We start from the raw sequence: 15,997 nt of genomic DNA, 5'->3' as shown, positions 1-15,997 counted from the left end.
CGTTGTGGTGGAGGGAGACACCATCTCTATCTTCCACGCTGTAGGAAAGCCTGTCCTTTGTTTTGGAGACATTATCATTCTTCCATGACTGTTACTAACAAAAAACACTCTGGAAAAGGTGCTCTAGAAGGAAGCCCTCTTTTCTCCAGACAAGCAAGTGCAAGACCAGGGACACTAGTCTCCCAGCGCGAACTGCCTCATGATGCATCACAGACATGTCTCCTCGTTCCCTCCGTGCCACCTAGTGCAGCTTTCTTTTTTAATTATTATTAATTTTTTATTTTATTTTAATCATTGTTCAAGTACAGTTTTCTTCAGCTTTCTTACTATGCCCAAATTTTTCCGGGCTGTGTTAAATTAGGGCCAAGAACTAGCGTGTGTGCGCGCGCGCTATCCATGGTGCTGAAAAAGTCATCCAGCTGGGTTGCAACGATTTAAAAAAAAATCTCATCCACGGCATGTTTTCTTCACGGTCTATTTTCAGTGAAACAGACATTTATTGCCAACTGCCTATTTTTTAAAATGTAGAACCGTGATGATCTATGTAATCAAAAACAACACTCTCAAACAAAAGCCCTAATGCCGTCCTTGAAGGAGTTTGAGAAAATGATTTTAATTCTATAAAGGACACAACACATGGTGTGATAGCAGGTGACAGCCTATTAGGAAGAGCAGACTTATTGGTCTGCAGGAAATAATTACAGGCTATTTGTGCAGGGAGCCAATAAAATGGTAAATAACTTTGAGGCGAATGACTGTAATAACACAAGGAATAGGACAAGGTTTCAACTCTTGTTCATAATATCAGATTCCTCTCTTGACAATGACACTGAGGAGTATTTTACAAGAAAAAATGTCAGCTGTCCTCAAAAATACAGAGCAATGTCATTTTGATAATAATACCGTCAGTCGACCTGTCATTCCTGAATACAGTAAAACCTTTCCAGGGCTGATTCATGTTTTCAGCTGCTGTTACCCCTTGGTAGTGAAGAGAGGGATATGTGTGCTGGTTTCTGTGTTAAATGGCATAAATTGAACCCTTCGGATTCTCATTCATTAACAGACACAAGCGCCTCTGTTGCTCAGGTATGAGACAGGTGCTGATAGAATGGAAGTCTCGGGAAGGCCCATGACTAGAACAGTGAGTAGATGAGCCAGGGTAGAATAAAGACACACCCAAGTGCTAGAGCAAATAGAAGGGGACACGAGTCTATAGAAGTGGCATAGAAAGTGGTCTGTGCATTTCTATGAAACTTGTATTCACTGAAAGAATATAAAGGGCAATTATTGTTTATATATTTTAAAAGGACTTTTTGTAGCCCTGGCTGGTGTAGCTCAGTGGATTGAGCACAGGCTTCGAACCAAAGTGTCGCAGGTTCGATTCCCAGTCAGGGCACATGCCTGGGTTGCAGGCCATGGCCCCCAGCAACTGCACATTGATGTTTCTCTCTCTCTCTCTTTCTCCCTCCCTTCCCTCTCTAAAAACAAATAAATAAAATCTTTAAAAAATTACTAAAAAAGAGGACTTTTTGTTTCACAAAAGAATTTTCCATAAGACTCCTCTAAATGGCACTGTTCCTGATTGAATTGGGCTGTCATTTGATCGACCACAATTGAATTCACATGCAACTTGGCCATGTGTTTATTGGGTAAAAGATGGCACTTTATAACCTTTCATTTGTGCTCAAATTACATTGAGTTTAATAATAAATATTGAGTGGTTTCTAAAAAGGCAGGATCTCTAGGGTAGAGAGTCGCAAGGTAAATAATTCCATTTAAAAAGACAAAACACTGCCTGGCGTAGCTCAGTGGATTGAGTGCGGGCTGCGAACCAAAGTGTCGCAGGTTCGATTCCCAGTCAGGGTACATGCCTGGGTTGCAGGCCATGACACCCAGCAACTGCACATTGATGTTTCTCTCTCTCTCTCTCTTCCTTCCCTCTCTAAAAATAAATAAATAAAATCTTTTAAAAAAAGACAAAACAAAGTAAAACAAATTCCTGTTTTGTGTCCAAGAGTAGCTCATACACATGCAGACCAAACTCAAACCTCATTCTCTTATGTGTTCTTTCACTTCTTTTTTTGCCCTGGGACATTGTGCAATTCCTTTAAAATAGGCATGGCAGAAATATAATTACATCAGGTAGACAGTTTTAATCAGCCTGGGGATGCAAAGTTCCAGGTGGCAGTGCCAAATTTCAATTTTGCTCTGTGCTGGAATTCTTTATCGCTCCCCATGAAACAGCCGGCAGCTCCATATTCTGGGTGGCCCACAGTCTACCTTAGACATGTTCTCCCAGCAATGGCAGCAGCCCAAGAGGGCGAAGGAAAACAAGTGTAGCCTCACAAAGTTCCTGCACAGAACTAGCAAACTGGTACTTCACCCCCATCCAATTAGCCCAAAGTTGTAGATCGGGGTAGCTGACATCTTTGGTGGAAAGGACTGCATACCTACATGGCAAAAAGTGAGCGGTGGGGGCCGACAATCCAATCTCCCACAGTCGGAGAACATGAACGGAACACATTTTGACACTGGCTGGAGTACAGAATTAGAGAAATGGGGAAACAAAACAGTTTCACTGTGACAATGAATTACTCGCATCATTGATTCATTAGGAAGGTTAATGTGAGACTAATTGCAAACTCGAGGTGCTTGATGAAGACCGGTAGTGGTAATTCATAACATCTGACATTCTTTAACAAGCCAAACACAAAAATATCAAGGGCCAGCCACAGTGTTAAGCAGAGAAGGAAAAAAAGAGAATATTCTATTGCACACGTTTGGAGTCCTCTGGGATTTCCCGAGCGGTGAAAAGCAATCCCGTTTGTAATCATGCTTTTCCTTTGGCGACTCGGAGAGAAATGCAATCACGGAAGTAGACGTGGCTACAAATGACTCGTTTGTGATTCGACACTTGATGAATGTCACTAAAACCTCAATAATCTTCAGTTAGTCACAGCGGGCATCTCACATCTTACTACAGTTTCCTCATCCTGGGAAACCAGTAGACCTTTCCGGGCAGAGGCAATTATGTCAACAGGCAGGACGCATTGTGCACCTAAGTGCAGGGCTCCGATCCAGCACAGAGCTTCCGTGGCGGCGTCTGTGCGTCCCGCTTGACGCTGCTTGGTGCCTGGGACTATTCCATGTGCAAGGGTCCCCAGCGCGGCTCCACCGCTGCTTTTAGTAGCTGAGTGTTGTGAAACCCACCCCACCCCCCGGCTCTGGTTGCTTCAGACCGGTGTTGCAAGGATAGAAAGAGTATGTCAGCACTTTTACAGGGAACAGGACATTGGGGCAAAAATCTGAGTCCCTAAATCTCCCAGAGATAAGAAATTGAAAATGCACATATATTTGGAACTTGAAGTATAGGAGGTAAAACTCCATTTCAGTGCATTAAAGCGCACACACAAAACTCCCCAAGTTTCCTGGGATCTCTTGTGAATTCAGCGGCCCTGGAGTGACATGATACAGGCAGAGCTCGTTAACACTGTGGACCACCACCAGCCATCCAGCAAGCATTGCAATGTAGAGAGTCACGGGAGTTTTGGGTACCCCCGTGTGTACGAAAGTTATGTTTATACCATACTTTATGGTATAAACCACAACAGCATGAAACCACGCTTCATCTGTTAAGTGTGCCATAGCATTATGTCTAAAAGAGCCAGTGCACATACCTTAGCCTTAAAAAAATACTTCATTGTTTAAAAAATGCTAGCCATCCTCTGAGCTTTCAGCGAGTCAGAATCTTTGGCTGGTGAAGGGTGTTTTGTAAAAACACAAAAGAACAAACAAAAAACCAGTATCTGCAAAGACACTACAGTAAACAAGTCATTCCAGTGTATGCTTCTGTTCAGTCTTCGTGGCTTTTTAACCTTACAGAAATCAACATGGAGGAGTGCCTTCTAAGTATTGTCAACACTTAGAACTTGAAGCCTTATTGTTACATTGTCTGCCTCCTCCTTGAACAGACGTCTGGGTGGTGGTGACAGTGTTGTCTGTGTGCGGGCGTGTGTGTCTTTCTCCCGTGGTTCCCAGAAATGCTCCCTCTGTTACCAGCTGCCCTGCACTGTTACTTTGTAGCTACCAGGTGTTCCTTTACCGGGTTCCCCCATCAGACTGCGGAGGATCACCCTAAATTCCACTCTCTGCAGACTATTTGCAGTGTGGCTGCCTCTCACAGGGCAGCCCCGTGGGCTCTGTGTCTGCGGAAAACCGGCTGCCGCTCTCCCCAGCTGTTAGCACCGCTGAAACACCCTGCCGTCCCAGGCAAGCGGTTTCCAGATCTTTCCCCTCACCAGGGAGAAGGGCCTCCCGGCCATCCACAGAAAAGATTTTGTTACCTTGTATTTCGGGACCACTGAGTTTTTCTCTGCATTACACTGAATTAACCTCCAGAGCTCATGCTGGGGAAAACAGCCTTCAGAAGCAGCCAAGATTCAAGTTCATTAACTACCTTAATTCCATCCCGGTCCTTCTGCAGTTCACCAATATCTATCTTCCTTTCTGAGAGCACATACCCTCATGCCTTTCCTGTGACCTTGAGGTTTGAGGGGGAACTTCTCTAGAGACAGAAGCTTACTTTGGCATTCTTTAGTGGGCTTGTCTCTAGTACATTTTTGGGCCCAGTGCGGACCCTCTGTACTAAAGCTGCAGCTTGCACCTGGTGACCTCACCACTGCCTTCTGGCAGGGTTTCTAGCCACAGAGGAAGGTGATCATAAAACAGTTCATTATGCAGTCAGCTTAGGTAGCCCACCCACAGACACATTTTAGGTTATCAATGCTAATTGAAGCCAGAAAGAGCCTGGGTAATTGAAATTCTCTGCTATCCCACAAAGACTATTTTAGTTGCTATGGTGGTTTTTTAATGTGGCAATTAGGTTGAATTACATTTTTGTGAAAAATCTCCTTCCTGTTGGTTTCTGACTAAGCTAGACCCCTAGGCAGATTTGGGGGGAGCAAGGGATGTGGCCGCCAATTTTTAGGTCAGGCACCTGTCACTCCTCTTCTTGCTCACCTTGTTAGCATGAGGCAGGTGTCAGGTCTGCAGCTGCTCCCCCCTCCCCTGGATCCCTTTGCGCCCCCCACTCCCGCTCTGGCTCTGGGATGAAGGGCCGTGGCTTCTGCAAGACATCCATTCCCATCAAGGTCAGGTGCGGCAAGAACTGACAAGGACTTCCTTCCACTGTGGGCTCAGGTTCATGTTTGTGGGTTTCACCTTGTTCTTGCTCTCCCCTGCTGACATCTCTCTCCCTCTCCAGCTGCCTGCCCCGTGGGTCTGCATCTCCTGTGAAATCTCCTAGTGGTTCTGCTTCTCTGATTGACCTTGACGGATACAGTGGCTATGGTCAGAGGTCTCCCAACCAAAGCACAGCAGCCGAGGGCAAGATACGTGTTCAGGAGGTGGAAAAGCAAAGAGTCCTATTCTGGAGTGTAACAGGGTGTGGGTGAGAGCAGGGGGCTGTAGAATATAGAGCAATTCTGACGGTACTTCCCAGGTTTGGGCTAAGTCTTCTTCCACTTCCTGGTCCTTGGGCTGCTTTAAATATTCTTTTTTCCTTGAAGACTGGTTTAAATCAGTCTGATTATAATGCGCCTCGGTGTAGTTTTCTTCATGTTTCTGATGTTTGGGGTTTTGCTTTTAGATCTGTGGGTTTATAGTTTCCATCGAATTTGGGGGGAAACGTGGTTGTTACTTCTTCAGATGTCTATTTTGTTACTCCGTTCCCTCGCTGCTTATTCAGGGATTCTAATTACTTGTGCACGGGGCCGCCTACAGTTCTCTTGACACGCTGTTTATTTTTAAAGTCGTTCTCTCCCTTGTTTCATTTTAGATAGTGTCTATTGCTATGTCTTTAGGAGGATTAATTTTGCCTTCTGCAATATTTAATCTGCCATGAATCCCTTTGGTCTATGTTTCATCTCAGATTTTGTGGTTTTCATCTTTAGAACTTGATCAGGGTCTTTAATCTTTTTATATCTTTCATGACTATTTAACATAATCTTTATCTTCTCAAATATATGGAACGTCGTTTTAATAACAGTTCTCTGTTTTTTGCCTACAAATTCCATCATCTTTGTCTTTTTAGGGTTTATTTCTATTGATTAATTTTTCTTCTCATTAGGGGTCATTCTTGCCTTCATCTTTGCATGTCTGGTAATTTTTGTTTGAATGCCACACATTTTTAATTTGACCCTTTCAAGGGCTGGATATTTTTGCATTTAAAAAAAATATCCTTTAGCTTTGTTCTGGGATATAGTTAGTTATTCAGAAACAGATTAATTTTTTTGAGATTTGCTTTTGTTGGGTGGGATTAAAACAGTCTTCAGTCTAGAGATAGTGTGGCTTCTTTGTGAGGCAAATTCTTCCCATTCATAGGCTATCTCCCCAGTGTCCTATGAATTAGGAGTTTTTTCTACTCTGGCTGGGGGTAGGAACACGAACTATTTCCAGCCTTATGCGTTCTCCCATTGTGGTTTTCTCCCACTTATGTGCTGGTTAGTACTTGGTTAAAAAATCAAGAGGATACCCTCACCCCAGCTGGTATGGCTCAGTGGATTGATCACCAGTCTGTAAACCAAAGGGTCACCGGTTCTATTCCCAGTCAGGGCACATGCCTGGGTTGTGGGCCAGGTCCCCAGTAGGGGGCGTGTGAGAGGCAACCGCACATGGATGTTTTTCTACCTCTCTTTCTCCCTCCCTTCCTCTCTGTCTAAAAATAAATAAAATATTTTTTTTTAAAAAGAGGATACCCTCTGCAGGTTTCAGTTCTTTCTTGGTTCAACTCTGTCTCCTGTGGTACTGGGTCCTGTGACTTTAGCCACTTTGGATTCCTAAGTCTGTGTCCTCATGTCCTGGAGATGGGTGGGGTCCACTTGGGACCCCCCCTCGGGCTGCAGCCTGAGGACTGTCCAGGCGGCAAGTTGAGGCCATTGTAAGACTCAAGTTTCATATGCCCCTCTCCCAAAATGCCTGATGTGCAGTGTCCGAAAACCCTTATTTCAAATATTTTGTCGGCTTTTCTTGTTGTTTAGAAAGGATAAATCTGGCTCCTGGTGCTGCATCTGGGTTGGAAGTGAAAATCTCAATTTATATAAGCGAATTTTGAGAGAAACATTTTCCTAAATCTGTTTAACCTAAGAGTACCTTGTCATTGCAAGTCAGCTATACAAAATAATAAGGCAAAATACACAAAAAGCCCTGTTGCTGCATGTAATTAAGTTTGTAGGTACGTCATGACTTTTTAACACCAAAACACAAAAATTGATTTCAATGACAAGACAAGAGCGATGTAAGAAGGCTATTTAACATCCGGAGCCCCCAATCTGAAATCCGTCATTATTATTATTATTATTATTATTTTTTATTAGTTACCCTGACAAGTCAGTGCCAATGTATATATCTAAAACACACTTATAATCATGGGGCACTCTTTTTTTCTGTATAGAGAGATTGTAGCATTTTTCCATATGAACTTATTGTTAAAGCATGCTCCTATACTATTTTTATTTTTTTAACAAAAGGTAAAAAACAACAACTGTTTCAGGCTCTGACACGGAAACTTTCTTCGTGACACTCATGAAAGAATATGGGGTGGGGCCGGTGAGGGACAGGGAAGGAGGTGAGCTCAGTGACGGCGACAGTGTGGCAACTCAAGAAAATGAGTAGCGTCAAGTCCTCATGCCGAGTCCGACACAGGCTCATTTCCAAAGCAGTGCTGTGCAAGTTCAAGATCTCACCTTCAGCCCTGGCTGGTGTAGCTCAGTGGATTGAGCATGGGCTGAGAACCAAAGCATCGCAGGTTCGATTCCCAGTCAGGGCACATGCCTGGGTTCAGGCCATGGAGCCCAGCAACCGCACATTGATGTTTCTCTCTCTCTCTCTCTTTCTCCCTCCCTTTCCCTCTCTAAAAATAAATAAATAAAAATCCTTTTAAAGATCTCAGTTTCACTGTGTCCCTTTGCTCCACACAAGGATTTCCCAAATGCAAGTTCAGATGTTTACAGGGCCAAAGCAGTCCTGGGAATAAGTTGGGGAGAAACCTTGCAAAAGCCTGCATGTGCTCTTCCATTCCAGGGTATGCACAAGGCATATTAAGCATAACAAAACACCACAGACTAAGTAGTTCATAAATGACAGGAATTTCTTTCTTAAAAAAAAAGCATCTGGCAAGCCCTGTTTAATTCTGGTGAATAAAACATTTTGTTAAACTTAGTATTTCCTGAGGGGAAAGTGTTATTTGTGAAATCAATTTAGGAAACTCGGGTGTAGATGTTAAAATATTTATAATAATAGTAAGTGCCATTATAATTGTCATCATCATTAGGACCCTTACTTAAAATATTCAGTGTTCCTACTTTGCCATTATTCTAATGCTGCTCTGTGTAATATGTAGCCATTAGCCACATGTGGCTATTTAAATTTAAATTAATTAAAATTAAATACAATTTAATATTCAAGGCCTCAGTCGCATTAGTTACATTTAATGTTCAACAGCCACATGTAGGGAGAGCTACATTATGGGATGGGGCTGCTCTAGTGTGTTTTGTTAGGGCCAAAGCAAACACCTCATTAATGCAAATCTTCATACATTTCCAAAACATGCAGTGTTGACACTATTACCCAGACTTCTCGATTTATTAATCTTCATAAAAGCTTTGTGAAGTGCTAAGCATAATTCCTTCCTGGAGAGAAGATCTCAGGTGTTTTCATTTAAGGAAGTTTTAATTGCGGGATTTGACTTAATTGATCAATTAGTTATTTGTAGAAGTTCCCCCTGGTCCTCTGAATGTGCAAGGCAATAAATATACAAAGTGGGAGGCCAAATCCTCACCACTTTATAACAGAAAGTGGGGGAGCCCCATGCTTTCTGGGTTCCCTAACAGGTACAAGTAGGGATGGGGATGTCGTGTTTGCCCCTATAAACCAAAATTAATTTAGTTAATTTTTTAAATTTATTGATTTGAAAGAGAGAAACATCAATTTGTTCTTCCACTTATTTACGCATTCATTGGTTGCTTCTTGCATGTGCCCGGACCAGGGATTGAACCTGCAACCTTGGCAGATAGGGACAACGCTCTAACCAACTGAGCTACATGTCCAGGGCCCAAAATTAATTTTAGATTACAACAAATAATACAAAACAAAAGGAGCTGTAGCCTGGGAGGCACAGATTCAGGTAACACTTTACATTGTGCTCCTTGGAGACACAGGGGAGGCCACTTTGTATGGCAAAAGTTCCTAAGTAGGCCTACTTTATGTAAATTAGCTAGCCACATTGTGCAGTTCTGATTGGACAGGCAGGTCTCATCAGTCCATTGGTGGGAAGGTAAAACCAAGGTTCTTCTGCAGTGGCTGATTCAGTGTAAACAAGCCGGAAACGGAGGGTCCAGTCTGAGCTTTTCCCAGCATGCAGAGCATGTGGGCAGACTTGTCGGTACTTGGCTGCTGGACCATTACTATTTATACAATGTGGGCCCTTCGTTCACCATGGGGAGCTCATCTCAGCTGGAAAAGTCTCTCTCAGGGTTCATGTCAAATGAATCTTTCTTCTCTGTTTGGGGTCCACACTCCTGATCTTGGAGTAGGACTTGAACTTTCAACACTTCTGCCGTGGGCAGCCAGGCACTCTTCGTGGCTCTCGGTGTTAGGATTTGACCAAATTCCTATCCCAAACATCTGTTTCCGCAGCATAGCAGGGTTAAAATTTCCACTCTCACACTGTTTCAATGTGCCCAGAAAAACATAGCTTCTGTTATTTCTTTACAGCTAGTCTAATTAATCTTCTCCATGAGGCCCTACCTGCAATGGGGTTGGAAAAACAGCTTCGACGTGACATAAAAATACTTATTAGAAGACGCCTGGAAAATAGCATGCGGCATGTAAGAAATCAACTTCTCCAGAAAGTGTTGTGCCTGACTGATCAAACCCTAACGTTTGCAGAAAAGTTGTATACCAGTGCAGGAGTGAATACACAGAGAGAAGATAATTAGTTCTTCAAAGCTCTGAGGAACGCTTGGGGGTAAATGTTGCCACTCAGAGGAGAAACAGCAGTACGACCCTGCAATCCACTTAAGATGAAAAGCTGATCTTATGAAAGTAACAAATAAACAGAAATCTTCCAGTCTTGAAATCTTCCCCTTGCTAGGGTTTTGAGACACAGGTGACCCAGGGACACTACTTCTACTTAAAGGGATATGAATCCCTTCCACACCCAGCAAAACAAAAGGAAACAAAAAGAGAAGAGGGGGAAATGGAAAGTAGGAGGAAAGGGGGGTGCTCACCAAAGGTCACAAAAGGTTGTTTTCTTCTTCATGGTGGGGGAAAGAAAGTTCCCTGTCCCATCAGAGAATTCTTTTTCAGGGTGTTTGTGAAGTCCCTCAGCTAAGTACTAAGGGTGAGGTAGAGTTGCTGATGCATAGTGATTTTTTAAAAAGCAAATGCACTTGCCTTGGCCAGGTGGCTCAGTTGGTTGGAGTATTTATTGGCTCATACACCAAAAGGTTGCAGCTTCTTTCCATGGCACATACCTAGGTTGTGGGTTCGATCCCTGGTCAGGGTGCATGCTGGAGGCAACCGACTAACTGATGCTTCTCTCTCTCCCTTTCTCTCTGTCTAAAATCAACTAAAATCATGTCCTCAGGTGAGGATTTAAAAAAAACCCACTTTTACTCAGTTTTATTATTGTTTTTGAATTCTCTACACACAATGCCTTCTTGCTTACCCTGTGGGGGCTGACCATTCCCTTTACCCCTGCGTTTGGTACGTCCCTGGAGGAAATCTGGGTTTGATAAAACAAGCCATTCTGAGCCATAATTACATAAGGGAGTTTGGGGGCAGAGCGACATGCAGCTTAATTCCAAAAGGTGATTGATTAATCGTGTGTTTTTTAAAGGCCGCTGCCTCTCCTGACTTGCTCTTTGTTCTGAATCACCTACTCGCCTTGGACCACGGTGCCTTCCATTTTTCAGGCTCTGTGCTGCTGAAAGTCACTCCTGCAGCTCGTGACCCATGAAAACACGCTAGCGACAAGACAGCACTCCCGAGCCAGGGGTCCAAGCCAATGTTTACGTCCCCTCTAGGCCAGAATCCAAACGTGGCAAAAATAAGGGCATGTTATCCTTCCGGAGTAGTCACGTTTTCTGAAACTGCCCAGTTACGCAGTCCTTCTTTCTCTTAGACAAAGAAAAGTGAACAGCACAACAGAAAAGTTATTTTCCTAGTTAAAACACACGTTTATTACGGAAAATGTAGGAAGCAAAGGGAAGAAAACAGAAGGCAACTATGATTTCACTAGTTAGAGATAACTATTATTTCTTTGTGTGTGTGTATGTATGTGTGTGTGTGTATATTTATACACACACACATATATATGTATATATACATATGTACACACACATATATATACTTTTAGACTGTCTATAACTATACATGCAATATAGATATATAGATATACTTATAGACTTGTATACTGTTTCACCTTTTCTCACTGAATAGATTATGAGCAGTTATATACATTATTACCATAGCATTTTTTTTCTCAAAGATATTCTAGAATCAGGCATTTGCTTCTCTTTCTGGAAACCCCATGCTTTCAACAGGTCTTTATTCTGTCTGTTGGAAAGAGCTCTTCTGGCTAGTTATGGCCAAGACAGGGAGTGTAAGATGACATGGAAGTTAAGTGTGGACCTGCTCTGTTTTGATGACTATTTCATTGTTTTGAGAGGGTTTAGAAGCATGCTGAGCTTCACGGCATTTGCTCACCAACCATTAAACTCCCTGAGAATTGCAAAAGCTCAAGCATCTTTCATGGAGGGATGGGCAGTTTAACACCCACATGTCAGTCGCAGAGTAGACATGTGAACAAATTCAGACTCTTGGGTCTTGTCTCCATGGTCCTTAACGTGAAAGACGGACTAGTGTGATTAGTGCTGGCATCAGAGGCTGACTTAGAATCTCAGATGGAAGGGAGATATCCCCCAAGTTCAGGAATCCCTTCTACAGTGGCCCCAACACCAGGTGGCAGCCTAGCTTCTGACTGAATTTCATAAAGATTTACTCTTTCAATTGCACCCCATGTCACCGATGGATCATTCTAGAGATTAGGAATTTATTGCTTATGCTGAGCTAATTTCTGCTTCCCAATAACTGTCTTGCACATGCCTAATGTCTGACCACCACAGATTAGTCTACTTCTGCACAAGCCTTCATACTCATTTTTCCCGAGGCTTTTCCACCCTAGAGAAAACTCCCTGATTTCTGTAGTGGCTGGCAGACCCACTGGATCCTTTGATGGTATGTACTCCTTGTGTGAGTTTTCTTCTCTGTGAGTTACCAGATTGCACACGACCTCTATCATGTTTGCTTTGCTCTGCGTGGGGAACCATAGGGCTGAGCTCTCTGGTGATCAAAACCTAGAACACATATTAATACACCTGAGACTAGAAGACTGGAGTTGTTTGTTCGTTTGTCTTTCATCTGAGTTACTGTGTTGGATGATCGTGAACATGATGGTCATTCTGTTCATTCCCCACCAGCTAGATTCCCCACTTTGTCTTCCCTGAAAAATTCCTGGGGAGGCTGACCTTTATTGGATATACCTCTCAGGTTGCCCTGCTCTCCAACTTCTGGCTGCATTTGGCCAATGGGAGACCCTAGCAGGACAAAGTACCAAAAGGTGTTGAGCCATTTGTAGTAAGAATAATTGGTGTATTCTTCTACCCATAGTTTCAGCTCCTGTTAGGAAGCTATTGTGCTAGTCTCTGGGTGATTTGCCATACCTAATTAGTTGACTTAACTCTGTAAACTGTCCTTCATTAAACTCTTCTTAGTTCCATTTGGACAGTGCCACCATTCCTGCAGGGACGCAGATTGACATAAGGATCAGGCAAGAACTAAAATGATGAGACACTTCTCAAACAAGCAGGACCAGAACAGATCTGCTGATTCTGTGTGTGTAAAACCATTCTTTTATCTCCCAAATATGGTACTTCGAACTAAGTGGTCAGAGAGTTCGTTTATGTTGACTTTGACCAGTCCTTTCAGATTGTTGAGATAATTTGGATCTTGATTTTATTAATAATCTTAGCCTTGTTTTTTTCCAACAATCTGTTCATGTGTACAGATTTTTATTAATATGTGCTCTCTATCTCTTTCCACGGAGAGGCAGTATAACATTGTGAGGAAAAAATGACTTTGAAGTATATAGAGTTAGGTTTGAATTACTAGCCACGTGACTTTGGATAAATTACTTAAACTTTATGAGCTTCAATTTCTTCCTCTATAAGATAAGCATAATTACTGAAAAAACTGGTGTGAGTATATCCTGAACATATCAAAATTCGGTGTTTTTTTCTAGTCATAAGTTTTGCTATATAATTTTATGTATGTGTATTACAGCCTCTAAGTATTTTCTTTGTTGCATCCTTTGTCTACTTGGGACTAAAGATTAGGCTATAAAGTCTCAACATCATTTTTTTCTATATCTCTGCAATTCCTGAGGTTTTATCTTTGTTGTGAAATTTTTATATATAAGAAATCATGCATAGAGCTTTTGTGCATGACATTTGTACTTCACCTTTATAAGCTACTTTTAGCTCCCCTTGAATCTGACCTGGCCTGGTGTTAACAGCACAGGTTGAAAACTCCAGGGAGAAATTTGATTAGTGTCAGGAGGATCTCAGAATTGCAAACAGTGGTTCAGCACCACGGACAGCTCCCCTCCAGGACCCATTTTTGTTCCCCTTATTTCAGTATCTTGAACATTGTAAATCACAGAGTAAAGAAGAAATTCAGAGAGTCACCTTAAAATGATGAATTGATTTCTGGGCTTGTATAAGACTACACAGAAGGTTAATGGACTCTGCAAGTCCAGAAGCTGTCTGAAGGTGAGAGGTCATTCTTTCTATCCCATTGGGCAAAATCATCCCTGTTGTGAGGAAGACTACCCTGAGCTGTGTTTGGCTGAAGGATGTTTCTAAGCATTTATCCAATGAACTTCCTCATTGTGGCTCCTTGCTCAATAAACATCACTGTAATGATGATTGAGCGTCCCATATAATTCCGTCTGCAGGGAAGAATGCGCCAGGCACGACGATGCTGACATTCCAGCCCACGTCACTGCAGACATCTCAGTACAGATGTGATAACTCGGCACCTTGGTTCTGTCTATTGTTCTCTGTGTGCTTAGCTGTGTCTCCAGCTATGGCTCCACTTTCAGGAATAGTTGTTCTTTCTCAGATAAAGGTGAATCAGCTCAGCATCTGCGAGGTTGGGAGTCAGAACTTAAAACTTAGAAAATTCATGAAGATATCACTTGTGATGGTAATCTGTCAGCCTGCACTTTATGCTATGATATACTTTCCAATAAAAGCAGGGACCACATATGATCAGGGGAGAGCCTTGTGGTACTTACAATTTCCCCCTTTGGAGGGGGAACTTGGGTTCACACTGACTTATTAATTAATGCTGACTATCACATAAAACAGCGTAACTAAATCTGAGTGCCTGGCTCGAGGGCTAAGCAGTAATGTGGATACTCAAACAGGCTTATTTCCTGGGAGAAAAATTTTAGTTTAAGATATGTATCTTGTAACAAATGTTTATATTCTTCTAAAGAAAAGCAAGTGAGCACTTCATTTATAAATGTGCTAATTACCCTTTTCAGCTGAGAACCTCAGTGTTGAATGCTTGCCATTATTTTTCAGATTTTGCACAGAATAATCCCAAGGACTAAGCGATTTTGTGCCTACAATGGGCACTGAGGAATGGCCATGAAAACCATCCTGAGGCTGTCGCGGTGGCCTTAGCTCTTTGGCTTGGGCCTTGGGAGCATTTGTCTTGACTGCAGTGTAGTAAACTTGGGTCTTCTTTATCACATGCACACACACACACACACAGAAATACGCCGAGGTTCATTTACATTCAGCTTTTTAAAAAACCTGTTACTAGGAAGGCACATCAATGCATTCCTCCTTGTGCTGAGAGTAGTTAAGGCACCTTGTCCTTTTTCTAAGGCATTTTCTTATGTATCAAATACTAGAAAAAGGGCATCCCTTAATTTTTATGGAGACCCTTTCTTTATGAAGTCAATCTCAGCCAGCGATATCTGCTAGAGACTGTCAGAGCAGAAGGAAACAACAGAGAATCACATTTTACAAAGACCTTCCTTCCCCTGAGTGTGCCAACTTGCCACCTCCTAGTGACAATGATCATGGGCTCTCTTTTCTACTGCTGTCAGTCTCCGGCTTGTGGCTGCAGGGAGTCCAGGTCCCCATGTCGCCTTCCGAGAGCCCTTGCATGACCTTTCTAGAAGGGAGGTTCTTGGATAACAAAAAATTTTTCAAAACTGGAGTGAGTCAGCAGCAGTAGCAGAAGGAGAAAAGTGTGTGAGGTCTCGCAAAGAAGCCATCTGGCAGGCTATGGAATTTGAGGTAACGCCTGGTTGAAGGAGCATGTTGGAAGTCACTAACATCATGTTAGGACAGGATGGTAGAAGGTTAGGGGTCTTGGGGATCCATTGACTGATTTCTTGCCTGAATTCTGGTGCAAAGAGTAAACAGTACTCCAGGGACTTTTGCTTCTACCCCTGAAGGTTACAACAGGTCCTCGAATAAGGTCATTCCCCTCAGTCTGGTTTCATTATAAATGTTGATGAGAAAAAGCAAAATTGATTCCTGGGTGGGGCCCCTGTCTGTGTGGAGTTGGCATCTTCTCCCCATGTCTGTGTGGGTTTTCTCCAGGGATTCCGGGCTCCTCCCGCATCCCTAAGGTGTGCATTCAAGTTGAACTTGGGTGTCTCCATGGTCCCTGTTGAGTGAGTGCAGGTGGCAAGATGGGGTCCCGCCTCATACCCTGGGAAGACTCTGGCCGTTGAAGCCCTGAACTGGAATAACAGGTTGGAAAATAATGTCCTTACTTGTTCTTATTTGTTTTTCTTAAATATATAGCTCACATGTATTTCAATGTTTACTATTTGAAGTGTCTCAGGGCCTTT

Source organism: Phyllostomus discolor, chromosome 15 (assembly GCF_004126475.2).
Source record: "Phyllostomus discolor isolate MPI-MPIP mPhyDis1 chromosome 15, mPhyDis1.pri.v3, whole genome shotgun sequence".
Lineage (NCBI taxonomy): Eukaryota > Metazoa > Chordata > Mammalia > Chiroptera > Phyllostomidae > Phyllostomus > Phyllostomus discolor.
This window is presented reverse-complemented; position numbering follows the sequence as displayed.